This window comes from Erpetoichthys calabaricus, chromosome 8 (genome assembly GCF_900747795.2).
Source record: "Erpetoichthys calabaricus chromosome 8, fErpCal1.3, whole genome shotgun sequence".
Classification (NCBI taxonomy): Eukaryota; Metazoa; Chordata; class Cladistia; order Polypteriformes; family Polypteridae; genus Erpetoichthys; species Erpetoichthys calabaricus.
Genome location: NC_041401.2, coordinates 5216740 through 5230039, shown reverse-complemented (window position 1 = coordinate 5230039; position 13300 = coordinate 5216740). Strand labels below are relative to the sequence as shown.

Genomic DNA, 13300 nt, shown 5'->3' with positions numbered 1-13300 from the left:
ATCTATCTATCTATCTATCTATCTATCTATCTATCTATCTATCTATCTATCTATCTATCTATCTATCTATCTATCTATCTATCTATCTATCTATCATCTATAGTGCCTTTCATATCTATCTATCTATCATGTATAGTGCCTTTCATATCTATCTATCTATCATGTATAGTGCCTTTCATATCTATCTATCTATCATATATAGTGCCTTTCATATCTATCTATCTATCATATATAGTGCCTTTCATATCTATCTATCATCATTATATAGTGCCTTTCATATCTATCTATCATCATTATATAGTGCCTTTCATATCTATCTATCATATAGTATCTATCTCTGTTACATGTTTAAAGCACGTCCTTCAAAATGGCAGTTTTTTTAATTTATCAAGGACTGCACATATCACTTTATAAAGCACAATTACGCACAATAAATGTTGACCAAAGTACTGTGCATGAACACAGAAAAAAAAAAAAATAGCCACCGAGGACTTTAAAGACAAACAATTAAAACTTGAAACTGTATTCTGTTTTTTACTGGCAGCCTTTGATGGGAGGCCAGCACTGCAGTAATATGCTTTGTGTTCTTTATACCTGTCAGGAGACAAGATGCAGCATTTTGGACCAGCTGCAAATATGACAGAGTTTGAATAATGTCCAAATAAAGAGAATGACAGTAATAAAGACTAGAAGAAATAAATGGCATGAGCAACTGTCTCTAAGTCTTTAAGCCATTGCTTCTTAAACTATAGGTCATGACCAATTTAGGGTCTCGTGATGTCTATAATTGGGTCACAGTGAGTCTTGAATTACAGTTGTACTCAATGAGAAGGAGGTGTGAGCGGCTTATGGAAAGCTGGATGCTGACGATTGGCAGATATTTACCAAAGGGGCCGCCACACATGGGTACACACATTTGCTGACCAAGATCCTAAATTAGTACTGATACTGCTAATAACAAATATAATAAGTTCAGTTTTACTTTCATTTATTTGAAGGATGTTTTTTAACATCCACTCTAACCTTAGCTAAAGTCACTATTTCAGAAGAGATGAAGAAAAATAAAAAGACTAGCGTGATAGGTGCAAAGTTTAACCACAGTGGAACCTGAAGGCTAAACATGAGAACCACTAGATTAATGAGCCTTCTTGTTAAGCTGTATATTGAGAGCTAATGGATGAAAAGCAGATCCAAGAGAAAAGACAAAGCTCTCGTCTTACCAGGCGATCTGTAATCCTGTGCTGTTGTGAGTAAGTGATATTGTGAGTACAAGAGGCAGAAATGAGGTTTCTTTGCAGGGTGGCTGGGCTGACGCTCCATGATAAGGGGGTGAGAAGTTTAATGAATTGAGAAAGCCTAATAGTAGTCGCTGCTCCTCCAGATCTGGTAATACAGACATGTGGTAAGAATCTGGGCCTGTGTATGTCCCACCGGGAGGAGACCTTGCGGCAGACCCGGGACACTCTGGTGGGATTATATCACTCGGCTAGCATGGGAATTCCTCAGAAAGTGCTGGAATCTGTAGTTGGGCACAGGGCAGTCTGGGTTGACCTACTTGGCCTGCTGCCACCGTGACCGTCACCAGGAAAAGCGGATGGGAGGATGAGATGATTCAGAGGATTTAAAGCTAGCTTTATTCACTATACAATTTTGGTTTTTGTATATATTGAATTTTATCTCGGCTTAAATCACAGATGTGAATTTTGACTTGTATTTCAACCTGTTTAACTTATCTAAAACAAGAAAACCAGATGCATCTTATATTTAAACATTTTTCTTCCATATGTAAGCCCCTTAGCATTAACCTATCTGGTACATATTAGGTTAGATAAACTTTAATCCCAAGGTGAAATTCACATTCATATAGCAGCAGAAACATAAGACCCAAGGATACAGACTCACAGTACAAATAATACAGCCGATCAATTGATAGATATTTAAATCAGTATTTAAATAAATAAATTAATGAATGTAACAAGTACATCAGGTAGAAGCATTGAATTGTCTTATAGCACTGGGCAGAAAAGACCCCCAGAGACGCTTCTTAGCACCCCATGGTTTAATGAGCCTCTGGCTAAAAGTGTTCCAACATAGCACCTCCTGGAGGGAATTTTTCATGATGGCATCCAATTTTGCCACCATCGTCTTTTCCACAACAGTTTCCAGTGTTTCCAGGTTTTACTCTGAGGTGGCTCAGGATCTCCTCTTAATTTTGTTCAGGCTTTGTGTTTCTTTTGAGCTCAAGTTGCTTCCCCCTGGAGACAGCAGCATAGAACACCACACAGGCTACTATGGACTGATAGAAGATTTCCAGCTGCAGCGTGCATCTCCTTAGCAGGTCCAGTCTGCTCTGGCCCTTATTGTACAGCACCATTCTGTTGTCAGCCCAGTTCAGTTTGCTGCTACTTTGGAGCTCTTCGCCAGTTCCACGTCTTCCCCCTGGAGGGTGACTGACATCAGTGGCTTCTTGGCATGCGGGAAGTCCACCACCAGCTCTTTTGTTTTGCTGATGTTGATGCACCAGATGACAAAGCTCACCAGATCTTTATTTTCCCGACTCGTCTCCATTAATAATGCAGTCTGTGATGGAGGGGTCATCTGAACATTTCAGTAGATGGCAAGTGCTGGTATTGTGCTGGAAGTCCATTGTGTGGTCGGTGAACAGGAAGGGAGATGGGACAGTTCCCTGAGGTGCTTCAATATCACACACCACCATTTCTGACACACAACCCCTGTCTGCTCATCAGGTGTGGGGGTGGGGGGTTTGGTAAGGGGCTATAAAGCAGTGTGTGTGAAAACCTCACCAAACCTCTTTTTTTTGAGATTATAGATATATCATTTTTATTAATAAGGTGCCTACAGACTTTTACTTGTGGTCAGGTCCCTCTGGATTTGGAAAATAAGCTTGCAGAAATAGAAGGTTTAGGTTTGACAGAATTCATTAATCATGGCAATTTTGAAATGAAGCTCACTTTGTACGCAATGTCATTAGTAAGCACAACGGCAGAACTTTTTGTAATTAACACGTTTCAAGCGTGGCTTGTGAAGCTGAGGTAGCTTTCATATGTAGATATAAAAGGAATCGAGGTTTGCTTTAATAAATTGGCTTAGTTTATATACATTAATATTTAGTGGACAGTGACAAATGTCTAAAAGATACTTCATTGTTCCAAAAAATCTAAGGTATGAATTCTGCTGGGGGAAAAAAAAAATGCCTGCCTATTAATGTTTAAAAGTCAAAGAAAAATGAAGATGGCCTGGAAAGTAAACTGTAAAGCACTCACATTAATAACACTAGGTGGACATCTGTTTCTCTGCCTTTCGATATGTTTTATTCAAGATCATATAAATCATCTCTAAGCTGTACATCTCCAGCACAGTTCCTTTTTGAAGCATTGGCCTCGAACGTATGCCTGAAATCATTAATTAATGGCCTGTGGGCCTGATCCAGCACAGATGTCCGCTTTCTCAGGCCCCAAAACGTCCTCCAAGATGTATTTTTTTTCCCAGTTATATTAAAATTGTGTAGAATCTTTTAACATCAGGCACTTATAAAGTTAAGCTTGAAAGAGGAAGGTGCTGAATTTATGTTAACAAGGGACAGAAGAGAATTCATAACGACATTCAATAATAATTTGCTCATTTGCACATTTGCTGCTTGGATTTCAGAGTTGCACCTTGCAGTTCACAATGAGATAATTAAATAGTCGGACCTCATTTTCTGCTTTCAGTATAAAGTCAGCACTAGCGATCTCCTGATACCAGAATTTTTGTATTCGATATTAATTTCAGTGATATTTTATGATACTTGATGCCTTTTGATACCACGCCAAAAATATAAATTCCATTCAGTGGCTTTTTGTTAAAGTACCTCCATTTATTGAAGTAACAGCATTGTGCCTTCTTCTGTAATACAGTATAAAATATCTAAATGCTAGAGATGTGCTGATGGAAATCGGACAATTTTCACTAAGATAGACTCAGTAGGTGATTGGTAAATTGGCCGATCAAAGTATATCAAAGGAATAAGTGACCAGTCAATCAATGCTCTTTGGGTGTTGATGGAGAAGTAAAGAGCAGGTCAGGAGGTGTTGCATTGTGTCTTTGTGGACTTAAAGCATGTGACAGGGTGACTAGAGAGGAGCTATGGTATTGTATGAGGAAGTTGGGAATAGCAGAGAAGTATGTAAGAGTAGTACAGGATATGTACGAGGGAAGTGTGACAGTGGTAAAGTCTGCGGTAGGAGTGACGGAGGTGAGATTACATCAGGGATCGACTCTGAGCCCTTTCTTATTTGCAATGGTGATGGATAGGCTGACAGACGAGATTAGACAGGAGTCCCCGTGGACTGTGATGTTTGCTGATGACATTGTGATCTGTAGTGATAGTAGGGAGCAGGTTGAGGAGACCCTGGAGAGGTGGAGATACGCTCTAGAGAGGAGAGGAATGAAGGTCAGTAGGACCACCAAGACAGAATACATGTGTATGTGAATAAGAGGGAGGTTAGTGGAATGGTGAGGATGCAGGGAGTAGAGTTGGTGAAATATTTGGGATCAACAGTACAGAATAACGGGGATTGTGGAAGAGAGGTGAAGAAGAGAGTGCAAGCAGGGTGGAGTGGCTGGAGAAGAGTGTCAGAAGTGATTTGTGACAGACTGGTATCAGCAAGAGTGAAAGGGAAGGTCTACAGGACGGTAGTGAGACCAGCTATGTTATAGGGGCTGGAGATGATGGCACTGAGCAGAAAGTAGGAGACAGAGCTGGAGGTGGCAGAGTTAAAGATGCTAAGATTCGCTTTGGGTGTGATGAGGATGGACAGGATTAGAAATGAGGACATTAGGGGTCTGCTCTGGTTTGTAGACAAAGCCAGAGAGGTGAGACTGTGTTGATTTGGTCACATGCAGAGGAGAGATGCCGAGTATATTGGGAGAAGGATGCTAAGGATGGAGCTGCAAGGTAAGAGGAAAAGAGGAAGACCTAAGAGAAGGTTTATGGATGTGGTGAGGGAGGACATGCAGGTGGTGGATGTGACAGAGCGAGATGACAAGGACAGGGGGATATAAAAAAGATTATCTGCTGTGGTGACCCCTAATGGGAGCAGCTGAAAGAAGTATAAGTGATCAATCATAGACAGCTTTACATCATTGAAAATGTTTCCAACTCTGCTATCCAGAGTCTTTCAGTGTACATATGTGGCACAACATAGGGTGGGGTCTTTGCTAAAAGCTGATTCACTTTGCTTTGACCTGCTGCTCACCTTGGTGTATACTTGTGCAAATTTTGTATTTTACTGGTGACAAAGAGAGCAGACAACATGGAAACTTAGGATTTATTTAAAAGAAGACACCCTTGGGTATGTAAAAATCCCATTGTTGCTTTTGATTGACTTGTAGGTTTATTGCAACATAAAAAAAACAAAACAAGTTTGCATTATGGCGGTCTTCTAGCGTCGGGACACCTCATGCCCAAGTGGCTACCAAATTTCTACCAGTGATAGCATTTCTAAAAACACTGGACTTGTAGTTTCTCATTTTCTGACACATTTGTTTATACTTTTCACTTAGATGCTTGTGCTTACTGTCAGAAAGTCGTTTGCTTCTTTTAAATATCTAATTCAGACTCATTATCTAGAGGCATTGTGTCAGACAAGTTATCATGAAATGCTAAATATTACAAATACACCGCAACAAGTTTAAACAGTAAGTAAAAGAAAAGATTGATTTCAGGTCTAATTCAGTCAGGTGTGATTTTTGTCTTATGCCCTAGAGGTGTGGCTCGTGTTTACATGTGACAACTGTCGACCAATGAGTGCTCAGACAGAAGTACAGTGCATGTAATGCAGCTACTAGAAGTAAGGAACCATGGGTATTTTGGACCTCGCAAACAGAAGAGGGGCTCATTTGTGTGATGTCTCTGATTTACATACCACAGCAGTGGGGGTGGGGGGCAGTTGTACAGCACCAGTGCCGTCAGGCAGCACATTATTGGTTGTCAGAATACGGTGAGCTTGCGATGCTTTGGGATTAGGAAAGTGTGGTGGAGTCATTTATCATGTCCTACAAAACAAGTCGTCTAATCTGACATCCTCCAGAGATGAGCTCAGCAACTATAGTTGTCAAGTTTGATATCCCCTTTAACTAAAAGTTGGGAAATATGACGCTTGCTTTACATATTGTAAGAAGAACGACCATAAGACATTGCAAAGGGTAGGGGCAGCCACCTGTATAATTTTTCCAGGCTGCAAAACTGATGCCAAAGTACAGACATGCTCACACAGCAGAGTCCAAAACAGAACTGATTTATTCTATACAAGATGGCAGCTTTAAATGCCTGTAGAGGAAGTTATGTCATCAGGACCGGAACTGGAAATGACGTCGTTGGCTGCCCCAGAGCCGGACGGGATTTCCCTAGAATGGTCTGCAAAAGATCGAGAAGGAGAATTATTGCACCTCGCCACCCCCTGGTCATGCGTGGAATTACATGTACTCAAGCCCTTTAGTTGTCTCCTAAACACGCGTGTGTAACTATATATATATATATATATATATATATATATATATATATATATATATAAATAATACACACACACACACACACACACTAGGGGGCTTCTTTCACTGTTCGGTTTGCTTGCCAGTGCCAGCCACTTCACGTCTCTGCTGCTCGTGTGTGTTTATTTCACTTTGACCAAACAACAAATCTTTTAATTCTCACTGAAACGCCTCTTCATTGGGGAGAAACACGACTTTTCCCTGATGGCAACACGACTCAGATGATCTACAAGTCTCCGACTTAAAGGTTAAATCCGAACAATATAGAGTGCATCCGGAAAGTATTCACAGCACATCACTTTTTCCACATTTTGTTATGTTACAGCCTTATTCCAAAATGGATTAAATTCAATTTTTCCTCAGAATTCTGCACACAACATCTCATAATGACAACATGAAAAAAGTTTACTTGAGATTTTTGCAAATTTATTAAAAATAGAAAAACTGAGAAATCCCATGTCCGTAAGTATTCACAGCCTTTGCTCAATACTTTGTCGATGCACCTTTGTCAGCAATTACAGCCTCAAGTCTTTTTGAATCTGATGCCACAAGCTTGGCACATCTATCCTTGGTCAGTTTCGCCCATTCTTCTTTGCAGCACCTCTCAAGCTCCATCAGGTTGGATGGGAAGCGTCGGTGCACAGCCATTTTAAGATCTCTCCAGAGATGTTCAATCAGATTCAAGTCTGGGCTCTGGCTGGGCCACTCAAGGACATTCACAGAGTTGTCCTGAAGCCACTCCTTTGATATCTTGGCTGTGTGCTTAGGGTCGTTGTCCTGCTGAAAGATGAACCATCGCCCCAGTCTGAGGTCAAGAGCGCTCTGGAGCAGGTTTTCATCCAGGATGTCTCTGTACATTGCTGCAGTCATCTTTCCCTTTATCCTGACTAGTCTCCCAGTCCCTGCCGCTGAAAAACATCCCCACAGCATGATGCTGCCACCACCATGCTTCACTGTAGGGATGATGCCAGGTTTCCTCCAAACGTGACGCCTGTCATTCACACCAAAGAGTTCAATCTTTGTCTCATCAGACCAGAGAATTTTCTTTCTCATGGTCTGAGAGTCCTTCAGGTGCCTTTTGGCAAACTCCAGGCGGGCTACCATGTGCCTTATACTACGGAGTGGCTTCCGTCTGGCCACTCTACCATACAGACCTGATTGGTGGATTGCTGCAGAGATGGTTGTCCTTCTGGAAGGTTCTCCTCTCTCCACAGAGGACCTCTGGAGCTCTGACAGAGTGACCATCTGGTTCTTGGTCACCCCCCTGACTAAGGCCCTTCTCCCCCAATTTCTCAGTTTAGATGGCCAGACAGCTCTAGGAAGAGTCCTGGCGGTTTCAAACTTCTTCCACTTACGGATGATGGAGGCCACTGTGCTCATTGGGACCTTCAAAGCAGCAGACATTTTTCTGTAACCCTTCCCCAGATTTGTGCCTCGAGACAATCCTGTCTCAGAGGTCTAGAGACAATTCCTTTGACTTCATGCTTGGTTTGTGCTCTGACATGAACTGTCAACTGTGGGACCTTCTATAGACAGGTGTGTGCCTTTCCAAATCATGTCCAATCAACTGAATTTACCACAGGTGGACTCCAATGAAGCTGCAGAAACATCTCAAGGATGATCAGGGGAAACAGGATGCACCTGAGCTGAATTTTGAGCTTCATGGCAAAGGCTGTGAATACTTATGTACATGTGCTTTCTTAATTTTGTTAATTTTAATAAATTTGCAAACACCTCAAGTAAACTTTTTTCACGTTGTCATTATGGGGTGTTGTGTGTAGAATTCTGAGGTAAAATGTAAATGCGTATTTCTTTGCACACTTATATACAGTACCTTATACGTTAAATATCTTAGATTTTTTCTGTTGCTTGGCCATGCGGGTGGTAGAATATCAATGCCTGATCTGCATGATCAATGTGCCCCGTGTGTTACTGTAGGCTACCCCAGCATAAGGCTTGGTGACTTCCGTATTCACCCCTGCAGAAACATTGACGAACATTGTGAACAATGCTTTGGGCTCAAACGTCTTTCTTGTCTTACCACCTGAGTGCAATCATTTTTCCTTTTTGCCACATACTGTAGATACTGCACTCCACTGCAGGTTAACAAGTGGAGTCTCCAGGCATATCACAGCAGTCTGGTCATGCAGTGCTGTTTGCATCTGTTTCACTATCCGTGTCAACGTCGAATGACCAACTCGCATCATCTTCACTCTCGCTAGATTCAACTAATGGTTCAGTTTCAGTTTGTTCTAAAACTGACATTACAGCTTCTCGTTTACACACCGTTGTATGTTTTAGTTGCAAGCTCTGCCCACTCATGATGAGTTGTCATAAAATGGCAGAACGCTTAGAAAAATTAATCATTTTTGTATTTCACAGTATAATGTCATCCACAATATGTCTGCAGAATACCGCTGAGAGTGTTGCTCCAGCTTAACTCTGTAGATAGACAGATAGACCTTTATTTGTCCCCAGGGGATATGCGTCAGAACTGGTTTCCCCAAGTATTAATCTCGGTTACTCGTTTTTACTTTGAATGCTGAACCTGATTGATGCTTGGGGTTAAGGCCAAGGAGGTTAAAACAAGTGTGACTTTGCCAGCACCTGACGTTATTTATATAAAAATGTGATTTCAGCAGTAAAATAATGCAGGCCAACATCTTACTGTGTGGAGTGCAGTGGAAAACCTGCATCTTGTTCAAAGGAAACAATTTTCTCTTTCCTCAGTTGCACTGCACTTGATTTACAAATGTGTGTAGAAAACTGTGAATTACAGTTATATGAAAAAGTTTGGGAACCCCTCTTAATTCTTTGGATTTTTGTTTCTCATTGGCTGAGCTTTCAAAGTAGCAACTTCCTTTTAATATCTGACATGCCTTATGGAAACGGTAGTATTTCAGCAGTGACATGAAGTTTATTGGATTAACAGAAAATATGCAATATGCATCATAACAAAAGTAGACAGGTGCATAAATGTGGGGACCCCAACAGAGATATGACATCAATACTTAGTTGAGCCTCCTTTTGCTCCTTTGAGCCTCTAGACCAGGGGTGGGCAGATTCAGTCCTGGAGGGCCGCAGTGGCTGCAGGTTTTTGCTCCAACCCAGTTGCTTAGTAAGAAGCACTTATTGCTCAAGCAACACTTTTGCTTCACTTTAGTTGTCTCGCTCTTTAAGATTTTGAACGTTTATTGCTTATTTTAGTCTTAAACAGCTGTAGTCTTGGTTTTTAATTGCTCCTAATTAACAATAAGATTCAAATGACAAAAGAAACCAGCATTTCTCCATTTAGCTTGTTTCCATTTACACCTGTGTGTATTCATCATGCACTGTTGTGTTTAATTAAATACCTGGAAGGAAATTGAAGAGGAAAAAGTGAAGGACTGAGAATAACTCGTCTGTTTTAGACTTCTAATCATTTGGATGATATCCTTAGTACTAGGGTGTTGTACCGTGTTAGCCATTATGAATGTAGAGAAAAGCCAAGCAAAAGATGATATCCTTATAAAGGAAAAAAAAAAGTCTAGGATATGAGAATGACTTCACATGGCAGAGTTAAAGCACTAGCAAGTCATGCAATTAAATAATTGACAAGGATTGGTTCTTAATTAAGCAACTGGGTTGGAACAAAAACCTGCAACCACTGCGGCCCTCCAGGACTGACTTTGCCCACCCGTGCTCTAGACGCTGTCCTCCTATAGCCTTTGAGTGTCTGGATTCTGGATGGAGGTATTTCTGACCATTCTTCATACAAAATCTCTCCAGTTCAGTTCAATTTGATGGACAGCCTGCTTCAAATCATCCCATAGATTTCCGATGATATTCAAGTCGGGGGACTGTGACTGCCATTCCAGGACATTGTACTTCTCCCTCTGCATGAATGCCTTTGTAGATTTCCAACTGTGTTTTGGGTCATTGACTTGTTGGAATATCCAACCCCTGCGTAACTTCAACTTTGTGACTGATGCTTGAACATTATCCTGAAGAATTTGTTGATATTGGGTTGAATTCATCCGACTCTGGACTTTAACAAGGGCCCCAGTCCCTGAACTAGCCACACAGCCCCACAGCATGATGGAACCTCCACCAAATTTGACAGGAGGTAGCAGGTGTTTATCTTGGAATGCGGTGTTCTTCTTCCACCATGCAAAGTGCTTTTTGTTCTGACCAAATAACTCAATTTGTGTCTCGTCAGTCCAAAGCACTTTGTTCCAAAATGAATCTGGTTTGTCTAAATGAGCATTGGCATACAACAAGCGACTCTGTTTGTGGCATGAGTGCAGAAAGGGCTTCTTTCTCATCACCCTGCCATACAGATGTGCTGAATTGTAGAATGATGTACAGATACACCATCTGCAGTAAGATGTTCTTGCAGGTCTTTGGAGGTGATCTGTGGGTTGTCTGTCACCATTTTCACAATCCTGCTCATATGCCGCTCCTGTATTTCTCTTGGCCTGCCAGACCTGCTGGGTTTAACAGCAACTGTGCCTGTGGCCTTCCATTTCCTGATTTCATTCCTTACAGTTGGAACTGACAGTTTAAACCTCTGAGATGGCTTTTTGTAGCCTTCCACTAAACCAGGAGACTCAACAATCTTTGTTTTCAGATCTCTGGAGAGTTGCTTTGAGGATCCCATGCTGTCACTCTTCAGAGGAGAGTCAAAGGGAAGGAAGCACAACTTGTAATTGACCACCTTAAATACCTTTATATCTCATGATTGGACACACCGGTCTATGAAGTTCAAGGCTTAACGAGCTCATCAACCAAGTAATCAGCATTGAGCAGTGACAGGCATTCAAATCAGCACAATGACAAGGGGACCCACATTTGTGCACAGCCAGTTTGTCACATTTGATTTAATTTCATACAACTAAATACTGCGTCACTAAAAATCTGTGTTCAGAAAACACCGCAGTACTCCTAGGAAATGAAAGACATACCACTGTTATCTTTGTTGTTGAAAGGAGAGCCAATTATTATGCAGGCTGAGAGGGGGCCGAAACTTTTTCATATGACTATTAGCTTTGTGGAACAGAGTCAGCTGGAGTCAATTTTGCTCAAAGTTAATAGGCTTTATTGGTTTGTGTTGGTCTGTACTTTCTTCAGCATTTTAATTCAGTAAGAAAATGTCTCATTAAAAATTAACTGGCTTCCTAGTATTTTCTGGTGATCGAAAAGTTGTAGCTGTGCCACGTTATCTGGTTGATTATAAAAGGAATTTTTACTTGTAATAAGGCAATCACATTCTAAGCAAATCAAAGACAGCCTGTGTGTTTAACACTTTTAAGCTTATGCCTTATAGGATTGAGTTTTCTGGGGAAAAATATTTTTTTGTGAGAAATGTGTGCATCCTTTTTTTGTATTAATCTGTGTAAAACTTCATCCATCCTTCCATTATCCAACCTGCTATATCCCAACTATAGGGCCAGCATGGGGCGCAAGGCAGGAAACAAACCCCGGTCAGGGCGCCAGCCCACCACAGGGCACACACACACCAAGCACACACTAAGGACAATTTAGGATCGCCAATGCACCTAACCTGCATGTCTTTGGACTGTGGGAGGAAACCGGAGCGCCCGGAGGAAACCCACGCAAACACGGGGAGAACATGCAAACTCCACGCAGGGAGGACACGAGAAGCGAACCCGGGTCTCCTAACTGCGAGTCAGCAGCGCTACCCACTGCGCCACCGTGCCGCCCTGTGTAAAACTTAAAATTCTATTATCATGTTTTGTGCATTCACTTCTGGTCATCTGTCATCTGGTTTGTTTCTTCCAACACCTGTAATGTCCAGCCATGCACCCACCTCTTTCACTTTTTATGCCCCTTTCACCCCCTGCCATCACCTTGGCATTTACCTTGAGGACTTGCACACCCAAACTGGCTTTCCATATCATCATTTTGCCCTCAGTAGAAGATCATCAACATACAAGACGTCTCGAGTCAATCTGATATTATTGTGGGGTTAGTGAAACTCGTCAGTTTCCTTACGGGTTGGCTGCTACCACTTACCAACTAATGGGGCATTACTTGCACCATGTGGTCATCTGTTGGGACCTGTCCTTCAGCCTCCTAACCCTGTAGAAAGTGTTTTGTCATAGTAGGGTCCTAATGTAACCCTGTTTGTCCCCTTTTCTTTTTGTTACATTGACCAAAACAATGCTTTAAACCTCATACTCTGACCACACTGTCAATATTGACTGCTATTGCAGTAAAACATGTCTGCTTTTCTTTTACATCTGTAATCCTAGGCACTTAGAAAGAGTAACAGAATAGGCAGGTGAAAATTACACATTTACTTGTGTATTTTAGGTAAGTACAATGAGTGTTGCAAAATAATACAAAATAAGACAATGGGCTACTAGGTTACTATGTTAATTGGTCCAGCATGCGTTCTACATGGGTAAAAACGGGGAGACCTGACCTCTCCTCAGGATAGAAAATGACAGCTACATCAGACCATTCATCGGCACACGTGGAGGTGAAGTTCCCAATGACTCTGCTTAGGCGGACTCAGCATTGGTAAGTCAGCAAGTCAGCTCCTGCTTCTTCTGATTTGGTATTTCTGTCCAGAGGCTAAACACGTGTAGGCAAAGTCGTATCTTGATTTGGCTGTAAATGTCTCTAAGTAAGGAATGGCTTCCCTGCATTTTAAAATTAGATATTTTTTGACAGTAATCAAAAAATAAACACATTATCAACTGATAAGCCAGATATTCCTCTCCATTATTCTCTCACACCAGGT

At 41.5% G+C, this 13300-nt stretch overlaps 1 protein-coding gene across 2 annotated transcripts in view; it reads left to right on the top strand.

Annotated features, from left to right (window-relative positions):
- The window catches only part of cwc22 (CWC22 spliceosome associated protein homolog), a 279770-nt gene that overhangs the window by 49245 nt on the left and 217225 nt on the right, over positions 1-13300 (top strand). The gene's annotated exons all lie outside the window — the stretch shown is intronic.